At 41.4% G+C, this 9,153-nt stretch overlaps 1 long non-coding RNA gene across 1 annotated transcript in view; it reads left to right on the top strand.

The window, feature by feature from the left end:
* Window positions 1-1,190: 1,190 nt before the first annotated feature.
* Window positions 1,191-9,153, top strand: part of LOC310835375 — a 28,005-nt gene continuing 20,042 nt past the window's right edge. The window contains exon 1 of the long non-coding RNA XR_014559613.1: window positions 1,191-1,412. This is a non-coding gene — a long non-coding RNA (uncharacterized lncRNA). The remainder of the gene's footprint in view (window positions 1,413-9,153) is intronic.

Here is a 9,153-nt window from a genome sequence, read left to right as displayed (position 1 = left end):
AAAGAGTGATGGATATAGTCAGCTATTTCATTTATCATAATTTTTAACTTGTGGAAATTGCAGTTTGGATTTCTGCCCCATGTGCCCAAATTCATCAGATCAGTCCTGGCAAAATACTTTGGCCAATTTTAGCATTTACAACTAGCAAAGCTTAGCAACACAACTATGTGGTGAATTTCATGTGTAAAGTTAATTAGGTAGCAACTTTTTACATGCTGGTTGCATATTCACCTTCTGAGTTTTGATACCAGCCCTAAATACTACTACTGGGGAGTTGCTCAGGTTGCCTGGGCCAATTATATGCAAGAAATTCCTATTTGTTTATCAAAGGACAGCAATCTCTTTTTTCCTACCCTCCCTTCTACACAGCAAGAGGGCTGCTAATTAGAGACCCTAGACCTCAGGCTTTAGCCTTGGGGTTATCTATAACTATGTTTGCTAGCTTTCATTTCTAGCCAACAGGATGGCTGCTTACAATTGTTGCCTGTGGAAGATTATTACCTATACCCAAAGCAAGACAGAAACAAAGATGAAATAAATCACCAGGAACACATTGCACCAACTTTTTCTTTCTCTGTATATTTTATGTGAGGAAATATGCCAATTTTCTTTGTTGTAGATGTGAAACATCCTCTTCATGTTCATTAACAGAAAAATGCATTTACCATAGGAAGGCATTCAGAGAATACAGGTGAATTTTGCACTAACTGAGGTAGTGAATCCACAGACTGATAGTTAGCAGAGATCCCTAGCAGAAGGATGTGTAGCTGAAGCCAGGGGAAGCACGTCCTGTTTCACTGCTTGCGGTGAAACAAGAAGTGCTGCATGAGGAGGCAAAGTATGTATCTCACCCTGAATACGGACAGGATGAAACAAACTGATAGTTTAAATGTAACATCAGTATTGGATTCTAAACCACCAAATATTTTCATGAGATGCCCAGGTAGGACCACTGGTGGCTGTGAAGAGGTGGGCGGAGTATTCATTTATTTTATGTACAAGGGTAAGTGTTTAGCATTATGAATGTTTTGTACTATGGTTAAATACCATAGCTTGAAATAAATCACGAAGAAAATTATCTGATTAGGCCTCTGAACTCTATGAACATGACTGCTTACAGGAACCTTGGTGACTGTTGCTAAGGAACACAGCATCTTTGGCGGTTAACACTACTGAAGGGGAATGTCCTAGGTATACTGATCAGGGGTATCAGAAGAAAATGATCTGATTGGGGTTCTGAGGGTCACTCTTAAAACTCCTATGTAGCACGAGGCCCTGCAAGATGACCACATGTCGTTGGCCAGAGGCCATAAGAGAATAAAAGGCCACGTGAAGCCCTGTCAGGGGTCAGTTGGCACTGGAATCAACCAGAGAGAGGCAGACAGAAGGCTAAGAAAGATGAGATAAAACTGGTGAGATTAAGGGCCTTTCCACACCTAACATTTGCAGTGGAATAGTTGCTGTTTGATCCGATTTTGTAGCATATTGTCTGCACCTTTGCTCACACGTTGCTGCTATTAGAAAGTGAGTGTGGGGTTTTCCTTTCCACACTAATGGTGGATTGTACCTGAATTGAGAATAGTTCCATGGCTGTAGCTACACACTTAACAAACCCTTGTGTTCCTCCAGCCAGTAAATATTGCAGTTATGAGCATGCACACCGGTGTAATAATAATAAATTTTATTTATACCCCACCCTTCCCAGTCTAAAAACCGGGCTCAGGGCGGCTAACAGCAAATATAAAAGTGCTTTCAGGGCTTTTAAAAAGTGTTATTGAATGCCTAGTATTCCTCGGTACTGATTTTGTGGAGGCAACGGAGATTAGAAGAGGAACTATGTGTCTGCCTGAGCTTATGGCGAACTGGTTAATGTGATGCAATTTTATCTTCCATTAATGAGTGCTATTATGGGCAATACTTCAGTTAGGTACCACTATCTCTATCTGCCATGTTCCTCATTTGAACTGAGCTCACAAACCGACAGCTCACACTGTTCAGAGGCAAGTGGCAGGAAACAAACACCTCCCAAGCCACACCTACCAACCCCAAGCCCCTCCCCACAGAAACTGGGACCATGCTTGTATACATGCCACACAAATGAAATATTGAGAATCCATCACAATAGTTGAATTCACAAAAGTTGAATTCAACACCCACCCCCAGTGAAAAAGGAAACATTCTTCCAGAATACTAGCTGAATGATGCCAATTTCATGTGACAACATACAAAAATAGGGTCGCCATATTTCAAAAAGTGAAAATCCATACACAAAAGTTGTTGAACTTTTTTTTTTTTTTTTTGCAAAGTTGTGGACAGATTTACACCTTGCCACTGCTTCCAGCTGCAGTATTCCAGCTATCTACGTGAAATTCCAGGTGTATGGTAACCCTAGCAAAAAGAAAATGGGGGGGGGGGCAAATATTCCACTGTAAGTGGTAACTGCAGAAAGGCCCCAAGGCTGAGGAGACGTTCAGCAGGCCGCCAAAGCTAGTAGGCTTAGCAAGTCTTCAGCAAGGAAGTAACTGAAATCCCAGTGGGGGAGCTTCATGCTCCAGCACCGGGGGGCGGAGAGCAAGTGGGGGGTTGGGTGGCGCATGTCATGTGGGCGCGGTGCACCACCCAGTGCAGGAGGGGGAGCAGCCGCAATAGCACCCCACCAGGATCGGCTGCTGGGGGCGGTGTGCTCCCCCCGCACTCCTTGTGGAAACCTCAAGTAATCCTGGCTCATGTGAAAAATTACCTTCAGGGGAAAAGCCCTCATTCTGACTGAATGTCCATTAGACCAGCCTTTCTGGGTGGTCCCCAGATGTTGTTGGACTACAACTCCCATCATCTCTAGCTAGCAGGACTGGATCAGGGATGATTGGAGCTGTGATCCAACAACATCTGGGGACCCAAGGTGTGAGAAAGTCTGCATTAGGCCAATGAGATGGGGAGTGAGGGCTGGACCTGAGAAAAGACTTACCGTAAGTTCAGAACTGAAACTAATGCTGTTCTGTGAGTGCTGGCTTGGGACGAGGAGAGATGGAAGATTTGCTTTTTTTTTTTTTAAGGTACATGGTGGCAGCAGGAGTTCATTAACAGGATTAAGTTAGAATTTTTCTCCATAGTGGCTTTTGGAGCCCCTATTGTAAATTGGCTTTGGCACTTCATTGTGGCATAGGAAAGACTCCCCATAACTGTGTTGTACTTCACAATTCTCTAGGATTTCACTGAACAAAACTATGCAGTTATTAGTGTGTTTTATTTTGGCAATAATACATTCGCAGATCTCTAGATAGATATTTTTCTATTAATAGAGAGATAAAGAATTAATTTTACACTTAAGTTCTCAAATTTACATGGCTAACTAAGATCTGATGGCTTTGTGGTATAATAGGCAAAGCACAGATATTAATTTGTCTAAAAGAAATTATTCATTTTGATGTTTGCTCATTTCTGGATCTCTAATTTGAACTAACCTCTGCTGACAAAGCAGCTAACGTCCTCATTCTGAGAGGGCTGAGCCAATAGCAGACTCTTATGCTTCCTCACAACTTGTTCATTCCAGTGTGGTATTTGGAGGATGGCGCACTAAGCTCAATAATTTGTAACTCATTAACGAAAAATTAGATGAAATACAGTGGAATCCTTGTAACAGCTCTATAATTTACTCAATCTGCAAAGAATTAAAATTTCATTAGGAATCAATAAACTATCAGCTACGTGATGTGAAGTGTATCCATTATTGATATTCAGAATTATTTTCATTTTTAGAGCGGGGGAAAACAAGTTGAGTTGGCTTTTGAGAATTATGCAAAGGATCAATAGAAAATACAGCAAACAAAAGACCGTGCAGTTCTGTATTTCTTGAAAGTGCCATGGCTGTTTCTTTCAAGTCTGACATTACTAAGCGCTGCTGTGTTGGAGACACGGTCTATTGTTTATCATATAATTTCAGACAAATCAAAAGCTTCCCAAATGCTATGTAAATCAGTCCCTTTCCTTTGCCTTATAATATAGTCATTCAGCTTATGCACATCTTTCTTTAATGATTGAAGAGGGGGGAAATCAAAAGGTGTTTCTTTCTCGGATAGAAATGAATAATATGTATTGAAAACATTTAAATGTTGATTTCATGCTCTGCTGTTCAGTGCTCTTTGCTTTTTAGAAGCCCCTGGGAAAAGGGCAGCGCTGTTCATTTTGTCCACAACTGACAGAGAGTGCCATCTCAAGAATGGCAAATTACTGATAAAGAACTCAGTGGGGGTTATGTTTCTATGCAACATTTGGAAGCTTGCTAGAATCATAGTATTCTATTGGCCCAAACCTTACTAAACTTATAAGAAATGAAGACCTCTGTAGAGTAGAGCTTCAGCCTACACATAGAGCTAAGTACTATGACATGTAACTTCTGATTACATGTGCTGGACTGGTGTACATTGCCTGCATGGTGATATTGCCTGCACATCAAAAATGAGGACTCAAGAGACCTCAAATGTTCCATGTGTTCAAAGATAATGCGGGGATCTGTGGCAAATAGTACCAAACCATTTAGTGTGGGCATGTGAAACCTTTGTAACTGGAGAAGCGGAAACCTCATGCCCACCTTTCTGGGGAAAAGCACTTCAGTGGAGAGACATCACCATATGTCTGTAATGAGATGCAATGTTTTCTACTGCCCTGTACAGGGGTCCATGTATAGGGGCCCCAAGAAAAGCAAACCAAAAAGCTTCCCAAATGGCTGTGAATGGAATGTGCTTAGGGAACTGCCCTTCATCCAGGAATGCCTCAGGGTGCAGGCCATTGGTATTCATTTCAATCCATTTACTTGCTCATGCCAAAAACCAATTGGAATAAAATGAAACAGCCAAACAATGAGGCCCAAACCCACTTTAAACCAATCACAGAAGGGGCAGTATTGAGTAGGTTTATTAGCCTTTGGGTAATTTAAAAATTGATGGCCTCTTAAACTCTCTCTCTTACTCTGTCTCTCTCTGTGTGTGTTATTATGGTATGTAGTTTTGTCTTTTTGTATTGTAAACTGCCCCGTGACCTTTGGATAAAGGACGGTATAGAAAATTAATTAATAATAACAATGTGAACCAGAAGACCAATTGAGGAAAGCCCCACCCCACCCAAAATACCTACCCAATTCCCTGAAGTGCAATTTGCACAGTCCACACTGCCTAATATGCTTATGCTTATCCTTAAGCAAATATGCATAGGATTGCAGCTTTAATTGTTCAAAATGAAAAGATTGCAACATTTCCAAACTGACTTACAAGTGGATGAATGTTATTTGCATTACAATGCTGGGAAAATGTGGAATGTTGGTGATAGGCTACTTGCAAGAATACAAACACACTGCAATATCTTAATCAGTGTACTGGATCCCACCCCATATCAATGATAGGGACCCTTTCTTGGGAGTAAAGAAATCCAGCTTTATTCTAGTACGTAGACAGTACAAGCTCAGCAACAAGAGAAAAGCAGGAACTAGTCCAGATGCCCTCAGGTGCCAGTGATGCAGAAAAAAACAAACCCGGTTAGGAGAGGAATTTCAAGGCTGAGGAACAAGGCCAGAGTTTATGCCTGCAAGATCAGGAGCATGAAATTGTTTCAACCATTGGTCCCACCTACAGATCACACTTTTATACAGAGACAGAGGAAGTCCAGTAATTCGCACAAATGCCTGTCCCGCTGAGAGCTCCTAGAACCTTGGGGTGAGGGGATGGTAATAAATTGTAATAATTAATTACATCATCCTCATAATTGACAGCATCTTCCCCCTCCTTAGAAAAACACAGGGAATTACTGTAGGTCCATCATGTTCTGCCTATCTACAGAAGGACCAACAGCAGCATTACAGAATTACAATCTGGGATGCGGGTGGCGTTGTGGGTTAAACCACAGAGCCTAGGACTTGTTGATCAGAAGGTCGTCAGTTCGAATCCCCACTATGGGGTGAGCTCCCGTTGCTTAGTCCCTGCTCCTGTCAACCTAGCAGTTCGAAAGCACGTCAAAGTGCAAGTAGAGAAATAGGTACCGCTCCGGCGGGAAGGTAAACAGCGTTTCCGTACGCTGCTCTGGTTCGCCAGAAGCTGCTTAGTCATGCTGGCCACATGACCCGGAAGCTGTACGCCGGCTCCCTTGGCCAATAAAGCAAGATGAGCACCGCAACCCCAGAGTTGGTCAGTCGGTCACGACTGGACCTAATGGACAGGGGTCCCTTTACCTTTACCTTTACACTGACAAAAACCAAACCATAGCAATAGCTGTAGAAATAAAAGTTAATATAAAAGGATCAATCAACATGTAGCATTGAGAAAATGCCACGATGATGACACTTTACTTTCTCCACATCGACACTCATATACAATGTACCCAAACTGTTAGGGGAAGTCTGTTGTGCTTTTAGGTCAGAAACCATCCATGGCCACATCTCCAGGGCTTTCTCAGATCAGTCCCTGGTAACCCATAGAAAACCAGCTGCACCCTTTTCTCAGGGCTGTGATGGAAAGAACTGTTGCTTCAATCATGACCAACAACCAAGTTTATAACCTAAAGGCTGGGATGAGTTATCTTTCTTGCTCTTAAGACATGGGCCAAAGTGATTGGCCTTTTGCTAAGTTTCTCAATAGTCAGTGCTTTTTTCTGGGGGAACGCAGGTGTATACACACCCCTAAACATTTTGTGAATCTTTGTACTTTTGTCCATTTACTGTATTTACTTTTCCCAATTTGGTGATTTTCTTGAGTCAAAATGAGAGTACTCCTAAACATTATTAATTTTTTAGAAAATAAACACTGTCAATCGTTATATAAAACTGTGATCTCTGAAGGGTCTGGTGTCATTCTGTGATTGGTCTCTGAGTTAGTGAGCATCATCCCACCCTCCATTGTTACATTAGGTGTGGTGATAAAAGGTGCGGGAAGGTTGCCTCTGACAGAACATTAGTCATAACTTCCCACTATTACAATAGTGGTGGGTACATCTTCAGTACATTTGAAGGCAGCCCTGGTTTGGGACGTTTTTTAATGTTTGATGCTTTATTATGTTTTTATATGTGTTGGAAGCCACTGCGAGTGGCTGGGGCTACCTAGCCAGATAGACGGGGTATTATTATTGTTGTTGTTGTTATTATTGCATGGTTTTTCTTTGCTCTACCTCCCATCCTGTCAATATAGCATTGTGTCCTACAAGGGGGTTTGATCCTATTCCTGTGGCCGCAAATCAGGAATGGGAAGGCACTATTATCCTCTCAGGTATTTAATTGAATTTCTTGCAATTTTGCATGCATTATAATAGACTTTTTAGTCCATGAGAAAACAAGGTTTTAAACATGTGCTGTACGTTAAATATTCAGCAAGGCAAAGAAAACAGTTCTTGAGGAGTATAGTAATTTTACAGTCTCTGGTTTCTAATAAATTTTTACAGCAATCCTAAACTGCATTAGCAAGTTCCAGTTTATTGTCAAGCTTCTGCACAACATCGCTCAATGACATGTCAAATCTTTACCACGGCAGTTGAACTCCTAAAGCTGTCCTCATTGGCAGGAAACTTGTCAGATTAAATTGCCACCTCTTGTCAAGTGAAGATATACAACCTGATATCTCTCTGCTGCTGATGACACAAACAGTTGCTTCAATTTGGACAGATTATGAATTTTCTAGCCTGTCCCACTCTTTAAGGAAGCAGAGATATAAAGCTCAGGGTAAGGGAGGAAGTGTAATTTATTGACCACTCGAGGTACCTGGTTCATTATAGATTTCTAATACTCTTGCCTCCCCTTGCCTATTTCATATTCTGTTGCATTTAGGAACCATGAAACAGTTTGGGCATATTGGTTTAGCTTCCTAGGGGATTAGATAGCAAAATGTCATCAATGTTCTCTGCCTCTTTCTGGTGCACCACTTTGTAATCGGTTGCCCGTATGCATATTTAGTATTTTGAACATTTCCCCCCATGAAATTGCTCTTCCTCCTCTTGCAATGAGATTCTAATGGTAGAATCTTGTGCTGCTAAGAAAATATTATTCAGAACATGTGTATCATTACAGAGCACAGGAGATGATGGGCTAGATTAGCCAATAGAATAGAAATTTGTTTTGTATAATGCTCTTTTACAGGCAAGACATTGGAAAGTGCTTTACATAGCAATGAGTTAAACACTTCTATTAAGCAATAACAGCAGAATGCTACAAAGGCAATCTATTACATCTGTGCTTTCAGCAGCATCTCCTCTGCACCCCAGAATATTGAATCGGTTTGAGTCTGGTGCCCACTGCCCACTCAATGAGGAGAGCTTATTCTTTGTGGATCTTTCACATAGAGAAACTTGATCTGGAAACCATAACCTGGATGCTTGACCCCCTAATGCCAGCAGTTATTTTATAAACACTCCATAAAGCATTAACCCCATGCATTTTAAATTATGCAACCATGTCCTAAAATGGGCAACAAAGGTTATATGTCATCAGTGCTGTCATTGCATACAACTAGTGGAGAAATGGAATGCTGGGATCCTGCTGCATGCAACTCCAGCCAATAAGCCTCCAGTTGTTTTATTATTAACCTTTTTTTAAAAAAAACTCCCCTTAACAATAACCAGGACACTGAATGTGTACAGAAGTATGGTATGCTACAACACACCAGTATTTGCATTCTGATACGCTCAGGTGTAAAGTCAACAAGATATATGGAGTACAGTTCCTTCCCTTAAATTTGTCAGTATAAATGTTGAAGGCTTAAAAGCAATCCACACTTACTTAGGAGTAAATCACATTGATCTTAATGGGTATTAGTCCTGTATAGAAATATAAGGGATTGCACTGTCCAGGGAGCAAGATATTGTGGAGAAATCACACCTCTTCCAGTTGTAAGTTACCCATCCCTTCTGCTCCCAATGGTTGGCAAAGAATAATTCTCCATGAGTCAGCAGAGATGACTCATTTGCCACAGTGCAACTGCAGGCATCTTGTGACTGTCAGATCACAGTTGCCAGGCAGAACTGGAATGAAAATCTGGGTAGATAAGGGGCTCAGGTTACAGCATTCAGGGTGGTCCAACAGTAGGAGAAATTGTCTAAAACAATGTGGATCAGTTTGAAGAAGAAGAACTAGAATTGTGGTCAAGGCTGAAGACTTTGTGAAGAGTTGCAGGACTTTGCAAG

The sequence above is a fragment of the Podarcis gaigeae genome (genome assembly GCF_964106915.1).
Source record: "Podarcis gaigeae genome assembly, chromosome: 2".
Taxonomy (NCBI): domain Eukaryota; kingdom Metazoa; phylum Chordata; class Lepidosauria; order Squamata; family Lacertidae; genus Podarcis; species Podarcis gaigeae.
This window is presented reverse-complemented; position numbering and strand designations above follow the sequence as displayed.